We start from the raw sequence: 13773 nt of genomic DNA, 5'->3' as shown, positions 1-13773 counted from the left end.
TCCTGGGCTGAGGATGCAGTTGGATGCAGCACTCCAGGTGGGCTCTCATCAGAGCAGAGTAGAGGGGCAGAATCACTCCCGCACCTGCTGGCCATGTTGCTGTCAGTGCAGCCCAGGACAAAATTGGCTTTCTGGCTGTAAGCACACATTTCTGACTCATGTCCAGCTTCTCATCCACCAGCACCACCAAGTCCTTCTTGGCAGGGCTGCTCTGGATCTGCTCATTCCCTGGCCTGCGTTGATAACAAGGGTTGCCTTAACCCAGGTGCAGCACCTTCGACTTGGTCTTGTTAAACCTCATGAGATTCCCATAGGCCCACTTCTCAAGCTTGTCCAGGTCCCTCTGGATGGCATCCCAACACCACTCAGCTTGGTGGCTTCTGCAGACTTGCTGAGGGGCACTCGATCCCTTTGTCTATGTCATTAATGGAGATGTTAAACAACACTTGTCCCAGTATGGACTGCTAATGGTTCTCAAGAGTTCTGTCTAAAACCATAAAATAAATTTCTGCATTTCCAGGTGAGCACTGCAAAAATTTAATCATCTTACATGATTTTTCAGTTTCTGGGAAGAAAATACTTTAAGGGATAACCTTCAACGTTGATGGATAAAATGACAATGAATAAGGGAAAAGTTCAGTGCATGAGACTTCTACAAAAGATGTCTGCAATAAAAGTTGGCCTCATTAACTTAATAAAAACAAGAAAATTATTATAAAAAATAATTATTTCTTGAGCAAACAAACAGTGCTTTCCTTATATTTCCTTCTGTCTTCGAATGCTATATGTAACTACAGAAGGCACAGGAGTTTTAGACAGGTCTGATTTTTCCAGTAGATAGTGTCCCTTTAATGCCAAAGAATCAGATTTTTCATTAAGCTGAAGTGAGGCACGGGGAATTTTGCTAATAAAGGCAGGACTGTAAGGAGCTCAAACTTCTGAAGGGAAAGATAAAAAAGGAGCCTGCAGGAATATCATTAGCACCCAAGACCTAATTCTCCCTTTAAAATAAAACCTGAATACAGACAACAGCTAATGTGAGAATTTGCAAAAACACAGAGGTCTTAATTTTTATGTTTATGGAATTATAATTACTTTCCTCTACAACCACTCCTTTGCAAGCCTTGTGTTTGAGATGGAGCATGAGACCTCTCTGTTCCTACAGCACCTGTTATCCTTGAGATGTCTTATCAAATTGTAAAAGTGGACGGCTGGTACTTGATAGCACCTTCAGCTGCAATATTTGATGTGCTCATACCAGTTTCCCAGACCTTCCCATGTTGTATAAGAACAATTGTTTGCACTTGAAATTCTGAGCATGCTGTCACTTCCAGAGTATGTAACTTGGAATTCCCGGGAATTTCCAAGAATAGACTACAATTTCCAAGCACTAGGCAAATGTCTGTACATAATGCGATACACCAAAATGGATCAGCTAGCTGATCACGAGCACTTGGAAGGATTAATATGCGATCAGTATGTTTTAAATTTTGCATTCAGGATGGTTGCAGTCTTATTGCTTGATGATTTGGCAGTCACACATAGGATTTCTATAACACACACTTTAACTAGTATACAAAACCTCAGATTGAGATGACAAATAAATCTCCTGAGTTACAAACTAAGAACAGTAAGACCTTTTCTGTGATGGCATTTTAGAAGCTGCATGTTGTGCCAGTTCTGTAGGCAGATCCCTGCACTCTACACAGGCCCTCGGGAGTCAGAACGACACTTGCAACAATCTCATTGTAGGACTAAAACTTAGAACCTTGTAAAAATAGTTTGACATTAATTTATGTCCCAGAAAATCATAGAATCATAGAATGGTTTGGGTTGGGACCTTATAGATCACCTAGTTCCAACCTCCCTGTCATGGGGGCACAAATGTCTTATGAATATACATTGTGAAGTATCGTATCATGCCAAGAGTCCATTTGGTATTTTAACATGCAAGAAATTATGTCGTTATTCTTAATACCTGTCTGGCTTGACATACCTTGACACATCCACTGAAATCTTTTTGCATACTTGTATCAGCTGTGACATCTCTGTAGTTCAGAAGAAAAATTGTGGCAAATCATTTTTAAGAATGCCAAAAAAATTTTTTTTTTAAATAAAGGAATTCATGCATTAAAATTATGAAAGACTGAGGAATCATCTTCTGATTCTTGAAATTAATAAAACAGGTACCTAAAATGAGAGCTGGGGCTTCTTATACAGTCATTAGACTATCCAAGGAAAATTCAGGTCATATGAGATCCTATGTTTCTAAGTTCTTAAGTAAGTTAGGCACAGAAGATACACTATATGATTAAGCTACTAGAGAGCATCTAGAGGATGGCAATGAAGGTGGTGAGGGGACTTCACCTAAGGAGCAGCTGAGTTCACTTGGCTTGTTGAGTCTGGAGGAGACTGAGGGGAGACCTCATCACAGTCAGCAGCTTCTTCACAAGGGGAAGTGGAGGGCAGGCACTGATCTCTTCTCTCTGGTGACCAGTGACAGGATCTGAGGGAATGGTATGAAGCTGTGCCAGGGGAGGTGGAGGTTGGGCAACCACCTGGTTGGCCACTGGAACAGGCTCTCCAGGAAAGTGATCACAGCACCAAGCCTGGCAGAGTTCAAGAAGCATTTGGACAACACTGGCAGGCACATGGTGTGATTCCTAGGGTTGTGCTGTGCAGGGCCAGTTGAACTTCAGTGATCCTTGTGGGTCCTTTCCAACTTGAGATATTCTATGATTCTATGATTCTAGTCTATGCTGATATCCATTTATCAAGCTGGAATAGATCAAAATCTCAAGTTATTGGTAGTAAAATATCATCTCTGTTTCTCGATTAAATAGTTAATTATTTTATTTATTTATCTTCTGAAAAGACAGTGAGTGTACAATTTAAAAACTCTGGAACATTTCTTTCTTTCATTCCTCTGCAGAAGCCAGCAGGGGATAGCTTAGGCGCTGTAACACAAAGTAAAATCACAGCAGCTACAAGCTGAGTTGCAACCAACAAATTCAACCTCTTCTGTTATTTTTACTAATAGCTGAGGTCATGTGAAATGACTGACCTGTATGTGGGATGACAACCAGAAAGAACTTGAGAATCTGTATGCTCAGACACATCAGTTCTCTCTGAGATTTTTTAAAAACTGTGCCCTACCATGAAACAATCACACGAATTCCCACATTACTTCTTTAGAACAAATGACTTTGAGAAAATCAGTATTTCACTCCTTGCCAAGATTTTTTCTTGCAAATCACAGAATTTACATTTCAATTAATGATCTGGAAAACTTGATGTATTTGGAAGAAAGAGTGGGTTTGTGCTGTTTGTGCTTCCTTCAGTTGTATACATGAAGCCAGAGAGGTTTATTCCTTAAGAAAACTAAGGGAAAGGTCATGTTCACATGTTTTTTTTCACTCTGGAAGTGTGTATCATCCCTTCAGTAACAGAAATATTACTAATTCACAACAGTGCTATAGGAATTTCCATAATAGATTTCCATCAGGAAAAATGTCTTCAGAAGCCTTTTTGTTGCCATATTAATGGTACTGATAGACAGGTTTGCCTACATGTCTTTCAACAAGAAGTATACAATTTGTCAGTGTTATTTCTGATATTTCTGTAAGCAAACAAGCTGAAATGCATATGTGTTTAAATATAATAATGGGCTTCTCTGTTGTTTTTTAGGACTTATATGCTTATGTTTCCTACATGTACCAGTTGATTCTCCCCCTAACCTTTGAGCCCAGTGGAAAATTTCCATCAGACCTCACAAGGGGTCACAGTCTCAGATATTACAATCCTGAAGGCTTCAAGAATTAAGGAACTATTAAGAGAGAGAGCATATTCACTGATAAGAAAGCTAATAAGCTTTCTCCTTTCTAGCCATCAGAGAATTCAAATGGAGCAGACCGAAAGAGAAATACAGAACTACTTGCTTTCACTTGCAAATCATGTAAAGAATGTGACAGTTTAAGGCCCCACCAGTTTGCAATAGGTAGCTGGTGAACAGAGAGCAGCATAGCAGTGGGCTTCTAATGAATTAAACAGGGCTATGCAGTTCCAACAGTTGACTTCTGGAATAAAGTCCTATAAGACCAAGATCTGGTTTCTAAGAGGGGTATGAAGGTGGTTTTATTGACAAATCCTGAAAAACACTTTTAACTGTGTGCAATGTTACTAGCAGTGTTGGCAACACATGTCCAAGGCATAACCTCTTGAACTGGTTAAATGAAAATGTGATTCATCTGCAAACATTTTTGCCCTGGTGGTATCTTCAAGACTGAAGAGAAGTAGCAATTACCTATACATTTTCCTTCTTACATTTGAGGTGCTTCAAAAGAGACAGACTGGTAAGATAATGTCTTGGTATCTTATTGTTTCAAGGGAGATCAAAAAGTAAATATGCTGGTTAAACAGCTGCAGTGATAGAAAAGTTTTAGGTGAGCAGTAGCTTTCTGGGACAGGACTTGAGTGGGCCCTTCTTTATTCTGTAAAATAACAGTATAAAAGAGCTAGACCTCTGTGTTTTATGATGTCAGATCAGATCTCTGATTTGAAATCAGACATGGACTATGGTTGTATAGAATGGCTTTTTAGTTGCAGAGCTAGTGTGGAGTTTTATTTGGAATTTTTTTGTGTACCAGTAATTATTCCTAAACATGGGTTCAAATTAGATCTATATTATCAATAATTTGTCACCCATTTTAAACATTATGAGAATTATCAAAAAAATTGTTAAAATGTAAACAAAGTGGGTTTTTGCCAAATGCTGAAGAAGAATAATTTCAAATAATTAATTAAAACAAATAGCTAAAATGGCTATGGGAAATCTAACAAAACCCGGTAGTGTCATGATTTTCTTTTAGAAGAGCCTTTGTCTTTGTAAAAAATACTATTTCCATTTAGCAAATTCCTTGTCTTTTTAAATTTCAAATAATTCTAAGACACTACTGGAGACAAATCAGCATCGCTACAGAGAAAGATCTTTTTTGCAAAGCAATGAATACAAGGAAGTCTACTGATATAATTGATTTTTAACTTTCAAAAAGCCTTTGACCTTACTGCCCACAAGAGGCTACTGAGGACATCAGTGTTGTGATCCCACTTCTGCTTTCATCAGTAGCATTCTTTACTCATGTGACGCCCCATTAACATTAAGGACCTAGCAGTTTGCCCACATGGAAGAAATTGCAGTCGGCTCCTACCCAGACACTGATAGGGTATTATACGATAAAGCGACACTGAGACCTGGAATAGTGTTCCTCACTCTAAATGTTTCCTTGTTTTCTGCTACTTGCTTGATTTTTTTTTTTTTTTAGGTTATAAGCCCTTTGGAACAGAGACTATTCTCCACAGTGACTAGCTGTAGACCAAGCAACTAGCGGGTTGTGCTTTACAGAAGTTTGTGAAATGCAGTAGGTGCATAACTGTCTGCAGAATAGGGGCTTCTTTGTGCATTACATCACGGCACAGTCATGATAGGCTGCCCCACAGTTCTGGGTCCATAACTACAGAAGTAATAAGCCCTAAAAGATCTCTCTTAATTTGAGAACAAAGCAATATTTAATTAAACTAGGAAGAAACAAAGTGTGACCCTTTCTTCATAGTTCTTTTTACAGTAGTGTATAATTAGTGCATGGAACTTGCCATCTAAACGTACTCCCAAGCCCCAGTGTTCAGAGCAGTGTCAGGAAGCATTTGGTTAGGAAAGGGCATAGTTTATTGGGAAAATAACTTATCCCCCAGTTAAGAACTGCCCAAGTGCAGCCTGAAGAGATGCTTGTTTCATTCTCTATAATATACAAGCTATGTTGAGGCATTGCCTATAAGAATTTCATCCCTTTCACCTCCCAGAAGCAGTGATGGACTCATCTGGATCAATGGCAATGTAAAATGTAATATCATTGGAAAGCTCACTCCTTCCTGTAGTCTAATTTTTCTTTGACTGTTTTTAGGTCTCAAAACCTAAGAAAAAAAAGAAAGCAACTTGGTGGCAGCCAGAATTTTAAATGCTCAAAGGAAAAATTCCTCTGAAACACGACAGGCTGCTGATTTACATTACAGGTACTCTGTCAGATATTTAAAAAGTGTTTTATCTTATCTTGTATAAAGTTTGTGCCAGCATCCCTAACTTAAGCTCAGGACAACACAGGCAGAAATGGGATACAGGCATCTCCTGGCATATACTCAGATAACTGGCATCTGTGTAGTAAGTGTGACATGCTCCAGATACCTCATGTTTATATTCACTTGAAGTGCAGTTGATCTATGTATGTGTGCTGGCCACTTATCAGGGCAGCCATCATTTGATCTGCACTACTGCACATCCAAATTGCTAGCTATCCAGAAATCCCAGATATGAGACCAAATTCCTGTTTTTCTGTTGGTGCAAAATTTAGGGGGTGAGAGCAAGAAAGGACATGCATGGAAAGAATTAAGATATGTAAGTGAATACCCAGCTTTTTATTAAAGAAAGAATTGCTCCTCCACTAACCACAACAGTGCTGTTTGTCTCAAGTTTGCCTCCCCAGCTCCCAGGACATGGTCTGAGGAAATGGCAAGGGCAGAGCAGAGCAAGACTGCTGTTTCCAAGCCTTCTTCAGCATGCTCCAGGCATGGCATGGCCCAGCACCACTGCTTTCTTCCAGTGGTATCTGTGGCATGAGGAATGGAGCTAGGAGTGGGATTATGGCAGTAGTGTCTGGGTGGGAGCAGGGTAGTGATGAAAATGCTTGAAATTAGCATGCAGCTTCTCCCTACTTGCAACTGTGGTGCAGCCATTATCTCCTGGCAGTATCCCTCCCAGCACTGGCTTCAGGATTTCTCTCTCCCCCTGTACCATACACCCTGTGTGTTCGTGCTACACAGTGAAAATAACCACATAATTCAATAATTGTTGGGCTGAGAATGTTCCTTTGTGAGGGAAAAGAGGAAAACCTCTTAAAATTGCCAGTCTAATGATTATGAAAAATCTGTTGATTTTCAGGCTCTACTGCATAGCTGTATGTATAGCTTATTATTATTATTATTTATTAAAATGCTTGCTAAATATTATCCAATCCATAGAAAAGAAACCATCGCTCTTTAAAACAAGTTATCATTTTTGAAGTTCCAGTCCTACAGGTTTGCAAATGTCATTGCACATGACTGGAGAATTACAGACTCTAACTAATAACTTTACTCATGAGCAATCCTAGGAAACTTAATGCATTCACTCAAGTCCATAAGTATTTACAGAAACAAGATCCAATTGTTCTGGAAATACATATATTTTGTGTGTTTATAATTTGTTATGTCTGAGCCATTGTCTCATGTCTGTTGTGATGACACTCCTGTTTACTTTTGAGTGGAAACAAGCTGGTTTGGATTTTCCTTCTAAATATTTTGGCATGCTTGTCTACGTGTGTTTGTCTTTTTAGATGTCATCCTGACATCTGTACTTTGAAAAATATAACCTTCTCAGCCTGAAATGCTGTTCTCGAGCTGTAAGATTATATAATAATGTATTTATCTCTGTCCATTAAGCATCACACTCTTATTTAAAGAAAGTTTTTACAAGTTTTTGAATATCATAAGAGTCTTGAATCTCAGTTTAAAGTCTCAAAACCTTTTTGCTCATATACATTGAGATTTACACTGTGTCCTGAGAATCTATAGTAACATTTAATTTGCAATAACAAGAAACAACAAAATAACCTAGGAGGGGTATTTTGCCTGTAATTCTTGATGCCTTGGCTTTTGTTTTTTCTAAAAATTGCAAAGGGTGAATTCAGCCCATGGGTTTGTAAGCAATAGGGATTAAACATAGTTATAATTCAATTCAAGCCATGCTGAATTAAAGCCATGCTGAAGTGGTTGCAAGAAGAAGAAAGGGACAATTTCCTCATAGTGACACTTCAAAGAGAAGTCTTAGTCGTGTAAATCTGGCTGCTCCAGTTCCAACAAGGGTAGGAATCATGTGTGTATGTAATCAGCCTTCTGCCTACAGAGCGTTTAGAGCTTTCACAGCAGCACTGCAGGTTACACAGCTCCTCCTAAACCAAAGAAGGACCGTGGGACTTCATTCACCATGTCCATTCACCAACCTGTCATGAGGCTTATTGGGCAGAGTCAGTAGCTCTGATCAGTCTTGATCCCTACAGTCGTTTCATAACAATGCAAGACTTTTTATATTTACACAAAGTTTGCTATTTCACTATGTTTTTGTGAGTGCTTTTTGGACCGCTCAGCCAGCTACTTGTGCACAAAATATGTCAGGTATTTTTTCAGTTTGCTAGCATGGATATTGTTCCTGCTGAACCTTATATGATTATTCAGCAACAATTTGTTTTCCTTTAGGGATAAAAAAAGCCTTTTGGTAAAAGGGAGCTTCTTGACATCCATCCAGGATCTAGGTGTTACTGTTGCACAAATGATCTTTTTCATGCATTTTCATTCCATTTTCACACTTTCCTTATATATGAACTTGAAATGTTCTTCATTTGTTTGTTTTAATGAGAGTCTGTGGCAAGACATGGACTTCCTGCAAGACTCCATGGTCTTAGGACATGTGAGCCCTCAGGTCACATAGCACATGGGGTATTGCATGTCAGGCTCCATTTTCAAACACGTGCATCAGCATACAACCTACAAACAGCTCTTAAACATAAGCAAATACCCTCAATAATTCCTGAGTAAAACACTCACATTGCCTTATTTTGCCTGGTTGCTCTGACAACGCTGTGTTGGTGTCCAGAGTGTTTCTCTGACTTTTATGAAGTGGTCAGTGTTCAGCAAACACCAACCTTGCATGTCAACCATGAGATGTGATGCCATCTCATGCTTGGGAAAATACATGGCACATGCTTAGGACTGCTTATTCACATAGCTACCTAACCAGATGTCAAAGCAATGAGTAATAGGGAGACTCAGCAAGTTACTAATCAGCTATTAATTGTGCGCTTCAGTAATTGGCTTCTGCTGAAAACCAGTTTTCCACAGGCCACAATTTTAGGATGGAAATGGCAAGTTAAATGAGCACATAAAGATGCTGTGGTTAACTTTGTCAGTCAGTAGATGGCTGTATTGCTTCTAGCCATCTTCAGGGAATGGCACTGTATTCCCATGGCCAAGAAAGAGAGCGCCCTTCCCCAGGGATACAAGGAGCCACTGACAGTGCACACAGACCTTTTCACTTCGGTTTTTTTTTTTCAGAAGGTTCAATTTGCACACAATACTTTTATTTCATTATTTGTTAGTTGCACAAAATCTTTGTAACTCTCTGCTTGAGCAGTCTATCTGTTGCTGTTTTATACAGCTTAGGTTAAGTAATTATCATCTGCTCTTGACATTGCCTTATTTCTCAACAACAGGTTACAAATGTGCCAATATGAAGGGACTGGTTATTTCGACTGTTTGAAAGTGGTGTGTGAGTTTCTTCAGCTATGTGTGGGCTCAGCTCTGTGAGCTCAGCTCTGTATTCATAGTCTCTGTTCTGGTTCCTTCTCATTCTCACCTTGTGGCCTAGCAATTGTACAAGTGATGGGTTTCCTGTCAGTTTAAAACATGCCAACACTCACATCACCAAAAAATTACAATTGCTTCATTGATTAGATGCAGCATTGAAAATGAATAAGGACAGAGTTCAAGCTACTCTTCCCTTCCAAAGAAACAGTCACACCAAATTGGAATTGCCAGGGCATCAGGAGGAAGCTTGCAGTGTTAGGCTCTCTCTATTCTGCAGAAAAAAACAACATTTCAGTTACCCAGAAAATCTATTAATGAGTTTTCTCATGCATTAAATGACCACACAAAACCCTCTTCTCCTCTGCCCTAAAAACACAAGCCAGCGTGATGCCAGAAGAGCTCAGTGGTGGTAGAATTTGCAATGGTCACAAGGATATTGTATTGGTTGCAATGGAAAGAAATGAAAAAAGAGACAAGTTTATTCTTTGGCAACTGTGGGCAAGTACATAAAAATTACCAGAAGGCATAAAAAACTCAGGAGAAAAAATAATAAACACTTTCAGATGCAGGTGGATTTATGTTCAGAAGTTGGTGATACTATCTGAGTTCCTGAAGCACTCTCATGGTACAAGGAAAGCAGCCTGTAAGGAGGATCTGCAGTCCTCTGAAAGCACTGGGAATGTTTTTAGGGGTTTCAATAGCCCATAGAGCTGCCAAATGTCATGCATTTCACTAAGGCTAGTGAGGACCTTCTCACGCTGACCTGGCTCTCAGCTGGTCTCTCAGGCACTCAGACTGGTGATGGGAAAATGTGATTGTAGTTCTGTCTTTGGGCTGTTAGGGCCCCCCATGGCTCTGTTCCTGAGGCTTGTAATCATGACATGTCTGTAACTGGATTATGGCCCTAAACAGTGGACCTGATCCATGGCAAGGGCACCAGAATAAAGGTTCCCAAGCTGACGCATCTGCCCTCAGTTACAGCAGCATCCCCTCCAACAATTTGCTCCACAGGTAAAGTAGCTTCTACCTGTAGAAAGTCCAAGTCAGAGCGTCCACTACTTTCCTCACCCAGCAATGTCTTACCCATCCATCATCCTTCTGCCACTGAAACCAGCTGGGTCTCTCCAGCACTGCACTACAGCATACCTCTGCTCTGCATGATTTAGATTAGTGTGTGTTGCCTGCTAGTCTGAAAATTGTTTGCAAGCATGTGTAAAATTGCACAAAGAGAGCGGGGTACCATTTGGAACCGCTGTTTCAGTCCTAGTCTGGGGCAATATAATGAGGACAATAATAATTACAAAATCAGAGAAACAGTAGTAGCTGAGGTCCATCAAATTTTCAACTTGGGGAAAATGGCTGCAGTCAAGGAATGACTGTGGAAATGCATGTGGAAGTGAATGACCAAGGTCTGGAACAAGATGGGATTTATATTGCCATAGGTTTCATAGTGAATGGCAAAAACCATCAAACAGATTGAAATAGCAGGGGAATTCATCTAGAAAATGCTGTCTTGAGAGCTATGAGAATGTGGAGTAGTAAAAATCCCTATTCAATGAGTGGTCAAGAGAGATATTTAACCTTTCTTGGACTGTACACATACAAAAACTTGTGTTAGATGGTTACAAGCTTTAAAGAAAGCTGACCTATTTTGTTGTTTAAAATATTCTGAGACTTCCATGGAGACTTATCTGATGCCACCTATATATAATGACCTAGATTTTAAAAACAGTTGGGAAGCAGATGTCTGGAAATCTGCTGTGAATTTTAACATTTTCCATGCGAAGATTGAGTGTAAACTTGCAGTTTAATTTCACTTATGAAAGACTGAAATGCTTTTAGGACTTCCCAGTTATATCATTAGGATCATCTTGTTGGAGAGATGACCATGAAGTGACAACAAAGCCATCCTTTCCCAGCCAGATTCCTGCCTTAAAGGACACTCAGGTAAGCACAGGTCTAAAGTCATTACTATCTAATAACTGTGTAGTTGTCTGTGTGCCATATCTTAATGTGCTTATTAGTAAATGGGTGTCAGTGTCTCAAAATTCACTGGCACCACTAGTGCCTGCTGTCTGAGTTATCACAGTGACCAGCAAATGAAGCAGCAAAGAGAATGAATTACTTTGCCAAAATGAAGCTCTCAGAATAAAACAGATATGTGATGATCTAAATGAAACAATTTAGAGGATGGCTTCCCCTCTCCTCAGATTAACAGACTTCAATCTGCAGGTTTTTCTTCCCAGCTATATTCTCTGGAACTCACTCAACCATCCAAAGCATGGACTATGTGAAGTGGCATTTCTAGAGTTCAGCAGGCAGGCTGCCAAAAGAATCTCTTCTACTCCTATTTTAACATGAATTTCTATGAGTTGGGGAAACAAAATCAAGTAGTCATATTATTGAAAGGGAATAACTGGCAGAAAATATTTGGGGGGGGGGGGGGGGAAGGAAAGGAAACTAGAATGTCCCTTTTTGAATTTTAAATAGGAAAAAGTATCCCAGAGCATCATAGGCTCAGGGGTCCAAAGGTCAGCAGAAACAATAAGTAGTAAGCCTTAAAAAAATAAATAATGTAGAAGAGGGAAAAAAGGAAAAATTGTAAAAATAAGCAAAAGCAAGTTAAAGGGTAACTAGTGAGATAAATAATACTGATTTCCAAAGAATATTTCAGCTGACAGCAATGGGATACAAATATGTTTTTAGTGGAAGCTGACCAAAGATAACTAAAAATTGGTCTTGGGTGCATAATTGGCTTGACTGTCACAGCTATTTAAATAAGAGTTTTGAAATTATGAAAGCAGTTCTGTGATACTGCTGAAAGTAGTAATTAAAATAAAGCAGGCATTTCTGCAGGCTGCTAGTGAGAGTTTCCAAGGAAAAGGTTTGATTAGAGTTTGTTCTTGAAAACCTCTCTTCACAGCTTTTGGAGACGAGTGTACACATGGAATCAGAGAAAAGTAGAATTAACTATGCACTTTTCTCCCACAGTTTCATCAAGACCTTAGTGAATCACAGTCTCCTTATAAAATAAATTCTCATTTTAATCCCTTGCAAGTTGCAGAAGTGTGATTCCTGTTACACAAACAAGGATGACTCCAGACACAACAGTTATGTCTTGAGCAATATCAAGCTAGAACATCTTTCACCAGGGCAAATAAAGACCAAAAATTATAAAATACTATGAAATCATGTTATCCATTTTAGCAGATGTCAAGGAATATTCTGTGTTATAGTAGTAATACTGAATGAAGTCAGGGCTAGTATTAAAGTGATTATTGTTGTGCAGAATGATAACAATAGCAGACATATGTGCTATGAATTGTAACATACCAGGTACTTGTTCAGATGAATCTTTGCAAAAATTAAGTCTAGTGCAAAAAATTGTAGAGCTTCTGCTTCTCAGAAGAACATGCTTTGAACTATATCCTGTAACTATTTGGTGGTTACTCTTGCCACTCTTTTTATTTCCTGACTGTAGTCTCATTCATATAAGATGATGTTCCCTGAGTCTATTGAAGTCCAGTATGAGAGGGGACTTCGAGCTATTTTATGCTTGCCTCATGGCTTTGGGTGAGGCCAGCACTGAGGGTATCTGTATGTCAACTGGAAGGACCAGGTGGAAACCCTGGGTGAAGGAAGGCTTGGAACGGTGCAGCAGAAGCACAGAGTCTGAGTAGAAGGCAAGCAAAAACCTCGGGATGGACAGAAAACCAATGCTACCAGATGCTTTAAGATCACCTAAGTAACATCCAGTAATTTTCACTTAACTGTTCTTTCAACTTTGTTTCAACTTCTCAGTGAGGTATTTCAGGACTTCAATGAAATGCACGTCTTTTCAACTTTTCAACTGTGTTTCAACTCTGTTACAACTGCAACACAAAGAAGCTTTGCCAATGCCTCCCTTTCTTAAGGGCACTTCTGCAGTGGAGAATTTAAACCTCACAGAAGCCAATATGGTATTGCTTTCAGCAAAATGGATTTTGTACATGATTTTTTTAACTGCAAATGGAACTAAACTTTTGTTAGTGAATATTGAGATTTCCAGAAATGACTAGTTATTGCCTATCTTTTATGCCAACTTCAATTAAGAATAACTCAGGTAAAAAAATGTAGCCACTTAACCATCTCATAGCCTGCAAAGTTCTCTTCTCAACAATTTATAGTTTATGCTCCCTACAAACATGACAAGAGTCAATCCCCAGAAGTTAAATAAACCACATCCTCTGTGAATATACCAGCCCCCAACCATCTGCAGAAGGCCTGAGAAAATAGAGCTAGTAGTATAACCCAGAAGATCAATAAACTGATTCTTTCAATTCTGCA

The sequence above is a fragment of the Manacus candei genome, unplaced genomic scaffold, assembly GCF_025592945.1.
Source record: "Manacus candei isolate 608988 ecotype Guabito, Panama unplaced genomic scaffold, ASM2559294v1 h1tg000095l, whole genome shotgun sequence".
In the NCBI taxonomy this organism is placed as follows: Eukaryota; Metazoa; Chordata; class Aves; order Passeriformes; family Pipridae; genus Manacus; species Manacus candei.
This window is presented reverse-complemented; position numbering follows the sequence as displayed.